Here is a 19,545-nt window from a genome sequence, read left to right on the forward strand (position 1 = left end):
CATAGCCATGTTATGTTCTACTCCCTGTACATAGCCATGTTATGTTCTACTCTCTGTACATAGCCATGTTATGTTCTACTCCCTGTACATAGCCATGTTATGTTCTACTCCCTGGACATAGCCATGTTATGTTCTACTCCCTGTACATAGCCATGTTATGTTCTACTCCCTGTACATAGCCATGTTATGTTCTACTCCCTGGACATAGCCATGTTATGTTCTACTCCCTGTACATAGCCATGTTATGTTCTACTCCCTGTACATAGCCATATTATGTTCTACTCCCTGTACATAGCCATGTTATGTTCTACTCCCTGTACATAGCCATGTTATGTTCTACTCCCTGTACATAGCCATGTTATGTTCTACTCCCTGTACATAGCCATGTTATGTTCTACTCCCTGTACATAGCCATGTTATGTTCTACTCCCTGTACATAGCCATGTTATGTTCTACTCCCTGTACATAGCCATGTTATGTTCTACTCCCTGTACATAGCCATGTTATGTTCTACTCCCTGTACATAGCCATGTTATGTTCTACTCCCTGTACATAGCCATGTTATGTTCTACTCCCTGTACATAGCCATGTTATGTTCTACTCCCTGTACATAGCCATGTTATGTTCTACTCCCTGTATATAGCCATGTTATGTTCTACTCCCTGTATATAGGCATGTTATGTTCTACTCCCTGTACATAGCCATGTTATGTTCTACTCCCTGTACATAGCCATGTTATGTTCTACTCCCTGTACATAGCCATGTTATGTTCTACTCCCTGTACATAGCCATGTTATGTTCTACTCCCTGTATATAGCCATGTTATGTTCTACTCCCTGTACATAGCCATGTTATGTTCTACTCCCTGTATATAGCCATGTTATGTTCTACTCCCTGTATATAGCCATGTTAATCTTACTTGTTATTCAGTATGTATTTATTCCTTGTGTCACTGTTTCTATTGTTTATCTTATCTTTATCCCTACATTGTTGGAAGCATTTCACTGTTATTCTACACCGATTGTTGTCCTACACCTACAAAGCATGTGACAAATAAAATTAGATTGAGGGCTGAGTACCTTCCAGTACAATAGTATACATAAAAAATTGCAGGCAAGGTCCAACTAACACAATAGCTTAATCACTGGGCAAATAGTAAAACCACAGACTCAATTGTTCATATGATACTGGGAGATGCATATCAACATTATAATAGTATACAGCAGGAGACAGCATATAGTATCCACAACAACCAGTCTTGAGGAAATGTATTGAAGAAAAAAGTGCATAAATCAAAAGTGCAAAAAACTCAACTTAAAATCTGCAACATGTCTGACATTCGGTAAATGTCCAAAAAGCTCATATACTGTAATGCAACCATTAGTCTAAATGTTGTGCCCAGCTACATGAGAAAGGAATGACAAAGACAAGGGAGCAGCTCTTTCCTCGATGTCCCTGAAAGAACCATCGTCCACATTCACGGGCAGCTTATTGAATCTAGGCTCTTGTTTGCGTTTGCAGAGCTGAAAATCGAGCAGCCTCGTACAGCCTCGTAACTTCTTCACCCAATCCCTGCCTATCCTCTCCCTTAAATTAAATCTCACCCCGAATTAGTCAAGGGCCAAATTGTGAGGTTGGCAAGGAGCTCCTCGAGAGAGGAAGGTGGAATTAGATTTGAGGAATGGGGAGGAGGACGGCGACACAGAGATAGACACCTGAGCCCCTGTTCTCTACGACTACATCGTCGACCAGGGGGAGGGGGTAACCCAATTATGTTGACACACTGTCCATCACAACGGTGTTGTCTGTCTGGTTACAAAAGCACACAGCGTCACAAGCTAAACTTGCCTGGGAGTCTTGCTCTTTACGGGGAAATTTGTAGAGTAGACACTGGAAAAGCATTAGAGGACAAAGTGGTCTGAATCCTAGCTATAGGCTGCGGACTGGGCGATACAGTGAAAAAGACATCTTTGCCATTTCCAGATGGTAATGTCTGTCACAAACACTGTGGTCCAAATACATGTTCTGCATCCTTTGCCATTCTCATTGCTCCTCTGTCACAACTATCTGCGCATCTCACGTACCTACAGTGGGGCAAAAAAGTATTGTCAGCCACCAATTGTTCTCCCACTTAAAAAGATGAGAGAGGCCTGTAATTTTCATCATAGGTACACTTCAACTATGACAGACAAAATGAGAAAAAAAATCCAGAAATCACATTGTAGGATTTTTTATGAATTTATTTGCAAATTATGGTGGAAAATAAGTATTTGGTCAATAACAAAAGTTTATCTCAATACTTTGTTATATACCCTTTGTTGGCAATGACAGAGGTCAAACGTTTTCTGTAAGTCTTCACAAGGTTTTCACACACTGTTGCTGGTATTTTGGCCCATTCCTCCATGCAGATCTCCTCTAGAGCAGTGATGTTTTGGGGCTGTTGCTGGGCAACACGGACTTTCAACTCCCTCCAAAGATTTTCTATGGGGTTGAGATCTGGAGACTGGCTAGGCCACTCCAGGACCTTGAAATGCTTCTTACGAAGCCACTCCTTCATTGCCTGGGCAGTGTGTTTGGGATTATTGTCATTCTGAAAGACTCATCTTCAATGCCCTTGCTGATGGAAGGAGGTTTTCACTCAAAATCTCACGATACATGGCCCCATTCATTCTTTCCTTTACACGGATCAGTCGTCCTGGTCCCTTTGCAGAAAAACAGCCCCAAAGCATGATGTTTCCACCCCCATGCTTCACAGTAGGTTTGGTGTTCTTTGGATGCAACTCAGCATTCTTTGTCCTCCAAACACGACAAGTTGACTTTTTACCAAAAAGTTATATTTTGGTTTCATCTGACCATATGACATTCTCCCAACCTTCTTCTGGATCATCCAAATGCTCTCTAGCAAACTTCAGACGGGCCTGGGCATGTACTGGCTTAAGCAGGGGGACACGTCTGGCACTGCAGGATTTGAGTCCCTGGCGGCGTAGTGTGTTACTGATGGTAGGCTTTGTTACTTTGGTCCCAGCTCTCTGCAGGTCATTCACTAGGTCCCCTGTGTGGTTCTGGGATTTTTGTTCACCGTTCTTGTGATCATTTTGACCCCATGGGGTGAGATCTTGCGTGGAGCCCCAGATCGAGGGAGATTATCATTGGTCTTGTAGGTCTTCCATTTCCTAATAATTGCTCCCACAGTTGATTTCTTCAAACCAAGCTGCTTACCTATTGCAGATTCAGTCTTCCCAGCCTGGTGCAGGTCTACAATTTGGTTTCTGGTGTCCTTTGAAAGCTCTTTGGTCTTGGCCATAGTGGAGTTTGGAGTGTGACTGTTTGAGGTTGTGGACAGGTGTCTTTAATACTGATAACAAGTTCAAACAGGTTCCATTAATACAGGTAAAGAGTGGAGGACAGAGGAGCCTCTTAAAGAGGAAGTTACAAGTCTGTGAGAGCCAGAAATCTTGCTTGTTTGTAGGTGACCAAATACTTATTTTCCACCATAATTTGCAAATAAATTCATTAAAAATCCTACAATGTGATTTTCTGGATTTCTTTTTCTCTTTTTGTCTGTCATAGTTGAAGTGTACCTATGATGAAAATTACAGGCCTCTCTCATATTTTTAAGTGGGAGAACTTGCACAAATTGGTGGCTGACTAAATACTTTTTTGCCCCACTCTATATCCTTGATGGATTCAAATCCATACATTCCAACAATTATGATTCCAAGAACGTGGAATCCCAAATGCTTCTAGACATAATCTAAAGATCGCTTGGTTATGAACAGATAACCTACAGATTGATGTAAAGAAAAGTTAGTGTTGTTGAATCTACTCTCTTCCTGGGTCCAAAGAAGACAGATTCTTGGTGCGTTCATAATGAAGTGAAGACTGAACATACAGCACACTGCTACATGTAACATATACTAGGCTCTTCCTCCAACACAGGGAGCACACCCATTTACCATACCCTCAGGACAACATTAGCAAACCTGATCACAGTAATCCCTCCCTTCATCTCAACAAAGGCCCCTCAACAATAAAGGGGGAGAGAGAAAGAGCGTGTGCACAAGAGAATGAGGGAGAGAGAGAGAGAGAGAGAGAGAGAGAGAGAGAGAGCGAGTTAGGGCCTGCAGTGGCAAGTTCTAGTGCCAGTTGCCATGGTGACCCTCAGTTGGGCCTAGTAAAGGTATTTCCTGGATCACATATGTCTGACAGGCCCTTAATCCCAGCAGGAAAAGGGGCCAGGGGGTAGGATCAACTTTCTCCTCAAAAACAAAACCAAAGGGAAGGGTGGGGGGGGGGGGGGGGGGGAGACCAGAACTATCCAATTGAGACTTGGGCTAAAACGTTAAGGGCTCCACCATGCTCTGTGTGGGGCCATGATCTTGCTTGTTTTTTCCCTCCTCGTCCTAAACCTGATAAGGCTATGTCAACATTAATTATTAATCTAGCTGCAGACGCCCCATAAATATCCCATGAAAGATATACAAAATGTACATGTCACTGTTGTGAAGCAAAGTCAATCTGGTTTTATGATTACAGCTGGGAACAGCAACCAAGTACAACATTGTCATCACTATTGAGGAGCAGACATTAGAGGTCGACCGATTATGATTTCTCAACATCGATACCGATTATTGGAGGACAAAAAAAGCAGATACCGATTAATCGGCCGATTCTTTTTGCATGTATTTGTAATAATGACAATTACAACAATACTGAATGAACACTTATTTTAACTTAATATAGTACAACTTAATATAGTACATCAATAAAATCAATCTAGCCTCAAATAAATAATGAAACATGTTCAATTTGGTTTAAATAATGCAAAAACAAAGTAAAAGTGCAATACGTGCCATGTAAGAAAGCTAACGTTTAAGTTCCTTGCTCAGAACATGAGAACATATGAAAGCTGGTGGTTCCTTTTAACATGAGTCTTCAATATTCCCAGGTAAGAAGTTTTAGGTTGTAGTTATTATAGGAATTATAGGACTATTTCTCTCTATACCATATTTCATACACCTTTGGATGTTTTTATAGGCATTTTAGTATTGCCAGTGTAACAGTATAACTTCCGTACCTCTCCTCGCTCCTACCTGGGCTCAAACCAGGAACACAATGACATCGTTGTCATGCAGAGTAAGGGGAACAACTACTCCAAGTCTCAGAGCGAGTGACGTTTGAACCGCTATTAGCGCGCACCCCGCTAACTAGCTAGCCATTTCACATCGTTACACCAGCCTAATCTCGGGAGTTGATAGGCTTGAAGTCATAAACAGCAGCGCTGCTGGCAAAACGCACGAAAGTGCTGTTTGAATGAAAGTTTATGAGCCTGCTGGTGCCTACCATCGCTCAGTCAGACTGCTCTATCAAATCATAGACTTAATTATAATATAATAACACACAGAAATACGAGCCTTAGGTCATTAATATGGTCAAATCCGGAAACTATCATCTCGAAAACAAGACGTTTATTCTTTCAGTGAAATACGGACCGTTCCGTATTTTATCTAACGGGTGGCATCCAGTCTAAATATTCCTGTTACATTGCACAACCATCAATGTTATGTTATAATCACGAAAATTCTGGCAAATTAGTTCGCAATGAGCCAGGCGGCCCAAACTGTTGCATATACCCTGACTCTGCGTGCAATGAACGAAAGAGAAGTGACACAATTTCACCTGGTGAAATGCTAACCTGAAATGCTAACCTTTCATCTGGTGCCTGCTAACCTGGATTTCTTTTAGCTAAATATGCAGGTTTAAAAATACATACTTCTGTGTATTGATTTTAAGAAAGGCATTGGTGTTTATGGGTAGGTACACGTTGGAGCAACGACAGTCCTTTTTCGCGAATGCAGGACACGCTAGATAAACTAGTAATATCATCAACTATGGGTAGTTATAACTAGTGATTATGATTGATTAGGTTTAATGCTAGCTAGCAATTTACCTTGGCTTCTTACTGCATTCGCGTAACAGGCGAGCTCCTTGTGAGGCAGGTTGTTAGAGCGTTGGACTTGTTAACCGTAAGGTTGCAAGATTGAATCCCTGAGCTGACAAGGTACAAATCTGTCGTTCTGCCCCTGAACAAGGCAGTTAACCCACCATTCCTAGGCCGTCATTGAAAATAAGAATGTGTTCTTAACTGACTTGCCTAGTTAAATAAAGATTAAATAAAAAGGTGTAAAAAATATATATATATTTTTTTAAATTGGCAAAATCGGTGTCCACAAATCAAATCAAATCAAATGTATTTGTCACGTACACATGGTTAGCAGATGTTAATGCGAGTGTAGCGAAATGCTTGTGCTTCTAGTTCCAACAATGCCGTAATAACGAACAAGTAATCTAACTAACAATTCCAAAAAAAACTACTGTCTTATACACAGTGTAAGGGGATAAAGAATATGTACATAAGGATATATGAATGAGTGATGGTACAGAGCAGCATAGGCAAGATACAGTAGATGATATCGAGTACAGTATATACATATGAGATGAGTATGTAAACCAAGTGGCATAGTTAAAGTGGCTAGTGATACATGTATTACATAAGGATGCAGTCGATGATATAGAGTACAGTATCTACGTATGCATATGAGATGAATAATGTAGGGTAAGTAACATTATATAAGGTAGCATTGTTTAAAGTGGCTAGTGATATATTTACATCATTTCCCATCAATTCCCATGATTAAAGTGGCTGGAGTAGAGTCAGTGGCATTGACAGTGTGTTGGCAGTAGCCACTCAATGTTAGTGGTGGCTGTTTAACAGTCTGATGGCCTTGAGATAGAAGCTGTTTTTCAGTCTCTCGGTCCCAGCTTTGATGCACCTGTACTGACCTCGCCTTCTGGATGACAGCGGGGTGAACAGGCAGTGGCTCGGGTGGTTGATGTCCTTGATGATCTTTATGGCCTTCCTGTAGCATCGGGTGGTGTAGGTGTCCTGGAGGGCAGGTAGTTTGCCCCCGGTGATGCGTTGTGCAGACCTCACTACCCTCTGGAGAGCCTTACGGTTGAGGGCGGTGCAGTTGCCATACCAGGCGGTGATACAGCCCGCCAGGATGCTCTCGATTGTGCATCTGTAGAAGTTTGTGAGTGCTTTTGGTGACAAGCCGAATTTCTTCAGCCTCCTGAGGTTGAAGAGGCGCTGCTGCGCCTTCTTCACGATGCTGTCTGTGTGAGTGGACCAATTCAGTTTGTCTGTGATGTGTATGCCGAGGAACTTAAAACTTGCTACCCTCTCCACTACTGTTCCATCGATGTGGATGGGGGGGTGTTCCCTCTGCTGTTTCCTGAAGTCCACAATCATCTCCTTAGTTTTGTTGACGTTGAGTGTGAGGTTATTTTCCTGACACCACACTCCGAGGGCCCTCACCTCCTCCCTGTAGGCCGTCTCGTCGTTGTTGGTAATCAAGCCTACCACTGTTGTGTCGTCCGCAAACTTGATGATTGAGTTGGAGGCGTGCGTGGCCACGCAGTCGTGGGTGAACAGGGAGTACAGGAGAGGGCTCAGAACGCACCCTTGTGGGGCCCCAGTGTTGAGGATCAGCGGGGAGGAGATGTTGTTGCCTACCCTCACCACCTGGGGGCGGCCCGTCAGGAAGTCCAGTACCCAGTTGCACAGGGCGGGGTCGAGACCCAGGGTCTCGAGCTTGATGACGAGCTTGGAGGGTACTATGGTGTTGAATGCCGAGCTGTAGTCGATGAACAGCATTCTCACATAGGTATTCCTCTTGTCCAGATGGGTTAGGGCAGTGTGCAGTGTGGTTGAGATTGCATCGTCTGTGGACCTATTTGGGCGGTAAGCAAATTGGAGTGGGTCAAGGGTGTCAGGTAGGGTGGAGGTGATATGGTCCTTGACTAGTCTCTCAAAGCACTTCATGATGACGGATGTGAGTGCTACGGGGCGGTAGTCGTTTAGCTCAGTTACCTCAGCTTTCTTGGGAACAGGAACAATGGTGGCCCTCTTGAAGCATGTGGGAACAGCAGACTGGTATAGGGATTGGTTGAATATGTCCGTAAACACACCGGCCAGCTGGTCTGCGCATGCTCTGAGGGCGCGGCTGGGGATGCCGTCTGGGCCTGCAGCCTTGCGAGGGTTAACACGTTTAAATGTCTTACTCACTTCGGCTGCAGTGAAGGAGAGACCGCATGTTTTCGTTGCAGGCCGTGTCAGTGGCACTGTATTGTCCTCAAAGCGGGCAAAAAAGTTGTTTAGTCTGCCTGGGAGCAAGACATCCTGGTCCGTGACTGGGCTGGGTTTCTTCCTGTAGTCCGTGATTGACTGTAGACCCTGCCACATGCCTCTTGTGTCTGAGCCGTTGAATTGAGATTCTACTTTGTCTCTGTACTGGCGCTTAGCTTGTTTGATAGCCTTGCGGAGGGAATAGCTGCGCTGTTTGTATTCAGTCATGTTACCAGACACCTTGCCCTGATTAAAAGCAGTGGTTCGCGCCTTCAGTTCCACACGAATGCTGCCATCAATCCACGGTTTCTGGTTGGGGAATGTTTTAATCGTTGCTATGGGAACGACATCTTCAACGCACGTTCTAATGAACTCGCACACCGAATCAGCGTATTCGTCAATGTTGTTGGCTGACGCAATACGAAACATCTCCCAGTCCACGTGATGGAAGCAGTCTTGGAGTGTGGAGTCAGCTTGGTCGGACCAGCGTTGGACAGACCTCAGCGTGGGAGCTTCTTGTTTTAGTTTCTGTCTGTAGGCAGGGATCAACAAAATGGAGTCGTGGTCAGCTTTTCCGAAAGGGGGGCGGGGCAGGGCCTTATATGCGTCGCGGAAGTTAGAGTAACAATGATCCAGGGTCTTTCCACCCCTGGTTGCGCAATCGATATGCTGATAAAATTTAGGGAGTCTTGTTTTCAGATTAGCCTTGTTAAAATCCCCAGCTACAATGAATGCAGCCTCCGGATAAATCGTTTCCAGTTTGCAGAGAGTTAAATAAAGTTCGTTCAGAGCCATCGATGTGTCTGCTTGGGGGGGGATATATACGGCTGTGATTATAATCGAAGAGAATTCTCTTGGTAGATAATGCGGTCTACATTTGATTGTGAGGAATTCTAAATCAGGTGAACAGAAGGATTTGAGTTCCTGTATGTTTCTTTCATCACACCATGTCACGTTGGCCATAAGGCATACGCCCCCGCCCCTCTTCTTACCAGAAAGATGTTCGTTTCTGTCCGCGCGATGCGTGGAGAAACCCGCTGGCTGCACCGCTTCGGATTGCGTCTCTCCGGTGAGCCACGTTTCCGTGAAGCAAAGAACATTACAGTCTCTGATGTCCCTCTGGAATGCTACCCTTGCTCGGATTTCATCAACCTTGTTGTCAAGAGACTGGACATTGGCAAGAAGAATGCTAGGGAGTGGTGCACGATGTGCCCGTCTCCGGAGTCTGACCAGAAGACCGCTTCGTTTCCCTCTTTTTCTGAGTCGTTTTTTTGGGTCGCTGCATGGGAACCATCCCGTGGCGCTGGTTGTAAGGCAGAACACAGGATCCGCATCGCGAAAAACATATTCTTGGTCGTACTGGTGGTGAGTTGACGCTGATCTTATATTCAGTAGTTCTTCTCGGCTGTATGTGATGAAACCTAAGATGACCTGGGGTACTAGTGTAAGAAATAACACGTAAAAAAACAAAAAACTGCATAGTTTCCTAGGAACGCGAAGCGAGGCGGCCATCTCTGTCGGCGCCGGAAGTATAACAATTAACAATTAACAATTACCGATTGTTATGAAAACATTCATTTACATTCAGTAAGTGGTATCTGTGTGTAACTCAGAATATAAAAGGTGAACAGACAGCTAGCCCATTAGGAAATTGTGGCTCAGTTAATCCTCCTGCTTCAATGATTGGATTAGAGACCATATTTTCAGAAAGCACCCCAGCTGGAATATTCCTGCTTGCATGCTTTCTTCCAACTATTTGGAAAAATTGATTGGCATTCCTGAAAATCAACTTAATTACACAAAATCATGAAAGGTATTTTGACCGAGAAGTAAGCATGCAAGATAGGGTTTGAACAAAAAAAAGTGAATGAGTCTATGAGCGCAGGACTGAATCCAAAAACGGAACATATAGGCGGCAGTCTATAGAACCTGTGCTGGCTTCCAGATAGGAAGCAATATGCCATGTGAATGACTGTTGGGATTTCCTGCCGGAGTGGAATAGCAGACAGGAATAGCAGGAAGTGAGAACACAGGGTCTATTAGCAAACGCAAACGTTTACATTAATGGGATAACCTTTGCTTAAAGTTTTTCAATGGCCAACATTTCCATCTGGACCCCTCATGTCTACTTCATTAGCACCATAACATCCCTGATGTTCAGCAGGTATAGTGCCTTTAATCCCTCTCTCTGTATACAGTGCCTTTACCCTCTCTCTCTTTATACAGTGCCTTTACCCTCTCTCTCTGTATACAGTGCATTTAACCTCTTTCTCTGTATACAGTGCCTTTACCCTCTCTCTCTGTATACAGTGCATTTACCCTCTTTCTCTGTATACAGTGCCTTTACCCTCTTTCTCTGTATACAGTGCCTTTACCCTCTCTCTCTGTATACAGTGCCTTTAACCTCTCTCTCTGTATACAGTGCCTTTACCCTCTCTCTCTGTATACAGTGCCTTTACCCTCTCTCTCTGTATACAGTGCCTTTAACCTCTCTCTGTATACAGTGCCTTCAGAAAGTATTCACACCCCTTTACTTTTTCCACATTTTGTTATGTTAAAGCCTGAATTTAAAAAAGAGCTAATTGAAGTTTTGTGTCACTGGCCTACACACAATACCCCATAATGTCTAAGTGGAATTATGTTTAGACTTTTTTTAAACAAATTAATAAAAAATGAAAAACATTTTTCTTGAGTCAATAATTATTCAACCCCGTCTAATGGCAAGCATAAATAAGTTCATAGGTAAAAATGTGCTTATCGAGTCGCATAATAAGTTACATGGACTCACTATGTGCAATAATAGTGTTTAACATGATTTTCAATGACTACCTCATCTCTGTACCCCACACATACAGATAATTGTACGGTCCCTCGATCGAGGAGTGAATTTCAAAACAAACAGATTAAACCACAAAGACCTGGGAGGTTTTCCAATGTCTCGCAAAGAAGGGCACCAATTGGTAGATGTGTAAAAACAACAAAATGGTCCAGTCGCTAGAAGATATATACAGTGCCTTGCAAGGAACAAGGAACACACCAGGCAGGTCCGAGATACTGTTGTGAAGAAGTTTAAAGCCGGATTTGGATACAAAAAGATTTCCCAAGCTTTAAACATCCCAAGGAGCACTGTGCAAGCGATAATATTGAAATGGAAGGAGTATCAGACCACTGCAAATCTACCAAGACCTGGCCGTCCCTCTAAACTTTCAGCTCATACAAGGAGAAGACTGATCAGAGATGCAGCCAAGAGGCCCATGATCACTCTGGATGAACTGCAGAGATCTACAGCTGAGGTGGGAGACTCTGTCCATAGGACAACAATCAGTCGTATATTGCACAAATCTGGCCTTTATGGAAGAGTGGAAAGAAGAAAGCCATTTCTTAAAGATATCCATAAAAAGTGTCGTTTAAAGTTTGCCACAAGCCACCTGGGAGACACACCAAACATGTGGAAGAAGGTGCTCTGGTCAGATGAAACCAAAATTGAACTTTTTGGCAACAATGCAAAACGTTATGTTTGGCGTAAAAGCAACACAGCTCATCACCCTGACCACACCATCCCCACTGTCAAACATGGTGGTGGCAGCATCATGGTTTGGGCCTGCTTTTCTTCAGCAGGGACAGGGAAGATGGTTCAAATTGATGGGAAGATGGATGGAGCCAAATACAGGACCATTCTGGAAGAAAACCTGATGGAGTCTGCAAAAGACCTGAGACTGGGACGGAGATTTGTCTTCCAACAAGACAATGATCCAAAACATAAAGCAAAATCTACAATGGAATGGTTCAAAAATTAACATATCCAGGTGTTAGAATGGCCAAGTCAAAGTCCAGACCTGAATCCAATCGAGAATCTGTGGAAAGAACTGAAAACTGCTGTTCACAAATGCTCTCCATCCAACCTCACTGAGCTCGAGCTGTTTTGCAAGGAGGAATGGGAAAAAATGTCAGTCTCTCGATGTGCAAAACTGATAGAGACATACCCCAAGCGACTTACAGCTGTAATCGCAGCAAAAGGTGGCGCTACAAAGTATTAACTTAAGGGGGCTGAATAATTTTGCACGCCCAATTCTTCAGTTTTTGATTTGTTAAAAAAGTTTGAAATATCCAATAAATGTCGTTCCACTTCATGATTGTGTCCCACTTGTTGTTGATTCTTCACAAAAAAATACAGTTTTATATCTTTATGTTTGAAGCCTGAAATGTGGCAAAAGGTCGCAAAGTTCAAGGGGGCCGAATACTTTCGCAAGGCACTGTAGGCGTCCTTCCTAACTCAGTTGCCAGAGAGGAAGGAAACTGCTTAGGGATTTCACCATGAGGCCAATGGTGACTTTAAAACAGTTACAGAGTTTAATGGCTGCGATAAGAGAAAACTGAGGATGGATCAACAGCATTGTAGTTACTCTACAATACTAATCTAAACGACAGAGTGAAAATAAGGAAGCCTGCACAGGATAAACATATTCCAAAAACATGCATCCTGTTTGCAATAAGTCACTTAAAGTTAATTTCCATTTTTTTGCAGTTTTACTTGTCATGAATACAAAGCGTCATACACTACATTGTCAAAAGTATGTGGACACACAAACATCTTATTCCGCCCTTTGCTGCTATAACTGCCTCCACTCTTCTGGGAAGGCTTCCAATAGATGTTGGAACAATGATGCGGGGACTTGCTGTAGCATTACATTTTCCCTTCACTGAAACTAGGGGGCATAGCCTAAAACCATGAAAAACAGCCCCAGACCAAACTTTACATTTGGCACTATGCATTTGGGGTACAGCTGATCCTGGTACCCACCTTCCTTAGTCCGATTGCCCACTCTCTTTTTGGGCTATCGGGGGGCAGCTCTTGCAGAGCAGAGGTTTGACAAACTGACTTGTTGGAAAGGTGGCATCCTATGATGGTGCCATATTGAAAGTCAATGAGCTCGTCAGTACCAGACATTCTACTGCTTAATGTTTGTCTACGGGGATTGCATGGCCTTGTGCTCAATTTTATATATAAGTCAGCAACGTGTTTGACTGAAATAGCCAAATTCACTAATTTGAAGGGGTGTCCATACACATTTGGTGCAAATCCAACACTGAGTACCACTCTTCATATATTCAAGCATGGTGGTGGCTGTATAATGTTATGGGTATGCTTGGTTTTTATTGGGGAGGTAAACGGAATAGAGCTAAGCACAGGCAAAATAGTATTTCTCTTTGTATTTTCAAGTAAGTTATCTTAGCGCACTCACCATCTTGAGTGTTATAAACATGTGGAGGCTTGAGTATTTGTTTGTGGCTTGTTTGTCTGTGAGAAGGATTGGGATTAAAAGGCCCTCCCTAGAATTATATAGTGTTTCCCAGTGGAATCTTTTGACTGTGCTGTCCTCCTGTCCTGAGGCCTAAAAACATGACAATTTCCACATAAGCCATTTTGTTTCCCACCCACATGCAAAAAGAACGTGACCAAATGCTTCTACCGTGATGGTTTGTGGACAGCTGAAGCGATCAGTCCCCCAGCGGGAGAGCACAGGGAAGGGACTGGAGGAAATGCAGAGGGGGCCCTAGATAGTACCTGACCATTTGTGTATGAAAACTTTTTGGAGAAAGACAATGCATCATGCTCCCCACCGGCAATATGTGACTTGTTTCAGGAAACTAGGTGTATGTCAAGTGTCACTACTTCACAGGAGAGGCATTTGAACATAAACATAACTTTTTTTTAATCAAAATGTGTTTTTTGGCAGAAATGCCTTCTGGAACTTGTGAACTTAACAACCAACTTGTATACCATCTGTAAATATGAATACAATTGTTAAATGACGAGCCTAGTTGATTTAGCCACAGGAAAAGAAATTTGGATCATATTACTCCAGTGCTAGCCTCTCTACACTGGCTTCCTGTCAAAGCAAGGGCTGATTTCAAGGTTTTACTGCTAACCTACAAAGCATTACATGGGCTTGCTCCTACCCATCTCTCTGATTTGGTCCTGCCGTACATACCTATACGTACGCTACGGTCACAAGACGCAGGCCTCCTAATTGTCCCTAGAATTTCTAAGCAAACAGCTGGAGGCAGGGCTTTCTCCTATAGAGCTCCATTTTTATGGAACGGTCTGCCTACCCATGTCAGAGACGCAAACTCGGTCTCAACCTTTAAGTCTTTACTGAAGACTCATCTCTTCAGTGGGTCATATGATTGAGTGTAGTCTGGCCCAGGAGTGGGAAGGTGAACGGAAAGGCTCTGGAGCAACGAACCGCCCTTGCTGTCTCTGCCTGGCCGGTTCCCCTCTTTCCACTGGGATTCTCTGCCTCTAACCCTATTACAGGGGCTGAGTCACTGGCTTGCTGGGGCTCTCTCATGCCGTCCCTGGAGGGGGTGCGTCACCTGAGTGGGTTGATTCACTGTTGTGGTCATCCTGTCTGGGTTGGCGCCCCCCCTTTGGGTTGTGCCGTGGCGGAGATCTTTGTGGGCTATACTCAGCCTTGTCTCAGGATGGTAAGTTGGTGGTTGAAGATATCCCTCTAGTGGTGTGGGGGCTGTGCTTTGGCAAAGTGGGTGGGGTTATATCCTTCCTGTTTGGCCTTGTCCGGGGGTGTCCTTGGATGGGGCCACAGTGTCTCCTGACCCCTCCTGTCTCAGCCTCCAGTATTTATGCTGCAGTAGTTTATGTGTCGGGGGGCTGGGGTCAGTTTGTTATATCTGGAGTACTTCTCCTGTCCTATTCGGTGTCCTGTGTGAATCTAAGTGTGCGTTCTCTAATTCTCTCCTTCTCTCTTTCTTTCTCTCTCTCGGAGGACCTGAGCCCTAGGACCATGCCCCAGGACTACCTGACATGATGACTCCTTGCTGTCCCCAGTCCACCTGGCCATGCTGCTGTTCCAGTTTCAACTGACCTGAGCCCTAGGACCATGCCCCAGGACTACCTGACATGATGACTCCTTGCTGGCCCCAGTCTACCTGGCCATGCTGCTGCTCCAGTTTCAACTTCCACCTGACTGTGCTGCTGCTCTAGTTTCAACTGTTCTGCCTTATTATTATTCGACCATGCTGGTCATTTATGAACATTGAACATCTTGACCATGTTCTGTTATAATCTCCACCCGGCACAGCCAGAAGAGGACTGGCCACCCCACATAGCCTGGTTCCTCTCTAGGTTTCTTCCTAGGTATTGGCCTTTCTAGGGAGTTTTTCCTAGCCACCGTGCTTCTACACCTGCATTGCTTGCTGTTTGGGGTTTTAGGCTGGGTTTCTGTACAGCACTTTGAGATATCAGCTGATGTACGAAGGGCTATATAAATAAATTTGATTTGATTTGAACCTTCCAGCTAGCAATGATTGGCTGAGATAATGGATGGTCTGGACATGCCGAGAGAGGAGCTGCGATTGGTCTACCATGTAGAACGCTTCAGTCTGTAACTGAAGGGCTGCTCAGTATGTGTAGGTAATCCTTTCTAACATAGCTTTTGTTGAAAGATATCACAAATAACTGCAAAAGTGTTCCTCTACACTTTCTGGAGGACAGTTTTGAAATCAGTAGAATTTCCGGTGGAAGCAGAGTAGGATAGCTAAGGAGGTGAGGAAAATTCTGGCATCTGATATGCGGTTGGAGTCGAAAAGAGAACACACAGTATGAAACACCCATCTCTGGATTATATTGTAATGGCTCCCGAGTGGCGCAGCAGTCTAAGGCACTGCATCTAAGTGCTAGAGGCATTATAATAGACCCTAGTTCGATCCCAGGCTGTATCATAACTGGCCGTGATCGGGAGACCCATAGGGCGGCGCATAATTGGCCCAGCGTCGTCTGGGTTAGGGGAGGGTTTGGCCGAGGTAGGCCATCATTGTGAATAAGAATTTGTTCTTAACTGACTTGCCTAGTTAATTAAATACAAAAATCATGGCATCTGTGACAGAGAAAGAGAAGCATGCATCCATGTAAGAGCGTCTATCTAGCTACATTTTCAGATTTTAAACATTTAAGTTAAAGCGCATTGTTCCTCCACTTAACTGGCTGGCTCGTTGGCTAACATTAAGTGTATGACCTGTGTAGTAACATTATTCGTATCTCAGAGCCATTTGCATTGCTAGTTATATAGCCTAATGTTAGCTAGCTAGCTAATAGTTGATTAGCTTCCTGCAGATTCATGCAGGGTATTAACATTATGAGTTGGGATTACAATTAATTGTTTAGCTAGCTGGCTAGCTAGCTAGCTACAGGTCTAAACAAAAGACTCCACTATGCAAGGTACCATTTCATGTGCATGTGAAACTTTGATTTTATTTCATATAGTGTGTGTTTACCAGAGACGGTAATGTGAAGAACAACATGACCTTCACCAGAATCAAATTAGGATATAACGTTAGGCCAACGAAAGTGTCCAAGTTCTAAAATGATCCAGTAGAATGCCTTGCTTTTGTTTCGAGACTCACAAACGTAGGCTATTTTCTGTAATTAGCTTGCTATAAACTTTTAAATAATTATCTTGGTGTGAGTTTATTTTTCTGTAATAATTCATACAAATTAGCTAAAAGTTATGACGTTGTCAACTATATGATGTGGCAATTACTTTAACTGGCTAGCCAGCTAACTTAACGTTAGCTAACAAGCTAGAAAAAAAACAGATAAAAAAAAAAAAATATATATATATATATACACACACACACACACACACACACACACACACACACACACAGTGGGGCAACAAAGTATTTAGTCAGCCACCAATTGTGCAAGTTCTCCCACTTAAAACGATGAGAGGCCTGTAATTTTCATCATAGGTACACTTCAACTATGACAGACAAAATGAGGGGAAAAAAAACAGAAAATCACATTGTAGGATTTTTAATGAATTTATTTGCAAATTATGGTGGAAAATAAGTATTTGGTCAATAACAAAAGTTTCTCAATTCTTTGTTATATACCCTTTGTTGGCAATGACAGAGGTCAAACGTTTTCTGTAAGTCTTCACAAGGTTTTCACACACTGTTGCTGGTATTTTGGCCCATTCCTCCATGCAGATCTCCTCTAGAGCAGTGATGTTTTGGGGCTGTTGCTGGGCAACACGGACTTTCAACTCCCTCCAAAGATGTTCTATGGGGTTGAGATCTGGAGACTGGCTAGGCCACTCCAGGACCTTGAAATGCTTCTTACGAAGCCACTCCTTCGTTGCCCGGGCGGTGTGTTTGGGATCATTGTCATGCTGAAAGACCCAGCCATGTTTCATCTTCAATGCCCTTGCTGATGGAAGGAGGTTTTCACTCAAAATCTCACGATACATGGCCCCATTCATTCTTTCCTTTACACGGATCAGTTGTCCTGGTCCCTTTGCAGAAAAACAGCCCCAAAGCATGATGTTTCCACCCCAATGCTTCACAGTAGGTATGGTGTTCTTTGGATGCAACTCAGCATTCTTTGTCCTCCAAACACAACAAGTTGAGTTTTTACCAAAAAGTTATATTTTGGTTTCATCTGACCATATGACATTCTCCCAATCTCCTTCTGGATCATCCAAATGCTCTCTAGCAAACTTCAGACGGGCCTGAACATGTACTGGCTTAAGCAGGGGGACACGTCTGGCACTGCAGGATTTGAGTCCCTGGCAGCGTAGTGTGTCACTGATGGTAGGCTTTGTTACTTTGGTCCCAGCTCTCTGCAGGTCATTCACTAGGTCCCCTCGTGTGGTTCTGGGATTTTTGCTCACCTTTCTTGTGATCATTTTGACCCCACGGGGTGAGATCTTGCGTGGAGCCCCAGATCGAGGGAGATTATCAGTGGTCTTGTATGTCTTCCATTTCCTAATAATTGCTCCCAAGGTTGATTTCTTCAAACCAAGCTGCTTACCTATTGCAGATTCAGTCTTCCCAGCCTGGTGCAGGTCTACAATTTTGTTTCTGGTGTCCTTTGACAGCTCTGGTGTCCTTTGGTCTTGGCCATAGTGGAGTTTGGAGTGTGACTGTTTGAGGTTGTGGACAGGTGTCTTTTATACCGATAACAAGTTCAAACAGGTTCCATTAATACAGGTAACGAGTGGAGGACAGAGGAGCCTCTTAAAGAAGAAGTTACAGGTCTGTGAGAGCCAGAAATCTTGCTTGCAGGTGACCAAATACTTATTTTCCACCATAATTTGCAAATAAATTCATGAAAGGATTTTTTTTCTCATTTTGTCTGTCATAGTTGAAGTGTACATATGATGAAAATTACAGGCCTCATCTTTTTAAGTGGGAGGACTAAATAGTTTTTTGCCCCACTGTGTGTGTGTGTGTGTGTGTGTGTGTGTGTGTGTGTGTGTGTGTGTGTGTGTGTGTGTGTGTGTGTGTGTGTGTGTGTGTGTGTGTGTGTGTGTAGTTTAGAAAGTTTATTTTAGTTGCCTGGTTTGCTATATTGACATATACTAAATTCATTTTTTATAAAGGATGGGTTTATTGGTGTTAAAATACACCAGTTATACTATTTTGGGCCACCAGGCTGCTGATGGATGTGAATCCTTAAAAGAGATGGGTGGGGCTAAGACTTAAGAGGGTATGCTGAATGGGTGTAGACAAAGAAGAGCTCTACAGTACGTGTACCAACACATTTAAGGGCCATTTTTCTCAAAAGTTGATCAACTTTCAAAGCAGAATTACTTTCACATTGTTCCTCAACTGTAGTGTATGATATACAATTTTCTAGCTCTTAGTCTCTACTTTTAACCAATGTAAAAAAACACAATTTCAAATTTTGCTACCTAAGAGCTGGGCGGTCACATATCCAGTCTCTCATTCTAGCTGTAAAAAATAAACAGTTTTCTTAAAAACCATATCTTGTTGGTTTAAAAAGGGCTCCAAGGGTTCCAAACTTAAATAAAGGTTTTTAAAAAGTTGTACAGCTCATTTATAGTTTCTCTGGCAGTTAACTCATCCCTCTGTGACAAAAAAACTATTTTCATTACAAAGGAGGAGAGGATAGGAGCAGGAGTTGCTAGCTATGTAGTGTAGCTGCCTGGGCCTGAGGCTACAGATGGGAGCTATTTACTCCCTCCCTGTCTCAGTGTTGGGATAAACACAGCTCTGCCCAGTTTTATTTTAAGGCTTACTGCCCAAAAAAAGACCCTCTTTCATAATTACTCTAATTATAATGTTGGGCTTTATTATATTCCATTTGCAGCACTCTACTTCCGATTCCAGAGTGTAAACACCCAAAACTATCCACCCACAAGTCCAGGCAGCCATTACAGTACTGGAATTCAGCCCAAATAAACATTTTTCAGGATTCTATTTCAGTGACTCTATTCCATTTTTTTTCAGCTGAGCTTGTGCAACAAATAGGTAGCCTACGAAATAGCAACTTAGAAGTTAGCTATCTGAACTTTACAAGAATATAAAAG

At 43.3% G+C, this 19,545-nt stretch overlaps 1 protein-coding gene across 8 annotated transcripts in view; it reads right to left on the bottom strand.

The window, feature by feature from the left end:
• Positions 1-19,545, bottom strand: part of fgfr1a (fibroblast growth factor receptor 1a) — a 53,145-nt gene that overhangs the window by 17,588 nt on the left and 16,012 nt on the right. The window lies entirely within an intron of this gene.

This window comes from Oncorhynchus kisutch, linkage group LG8 (genome assembly GCF_002021735.2).
Source record: "Oncorhynchus kisutch isolate 150728-3 linkage group LG8, Okis_V2, whole genome shotgun sequence".
NCBI lineage: Eukaryota > Metazoa > Chordata > Actinopteri > Salmoniformes > Salmonidae > Oncorhynchus > Oncorhynchus kisutch.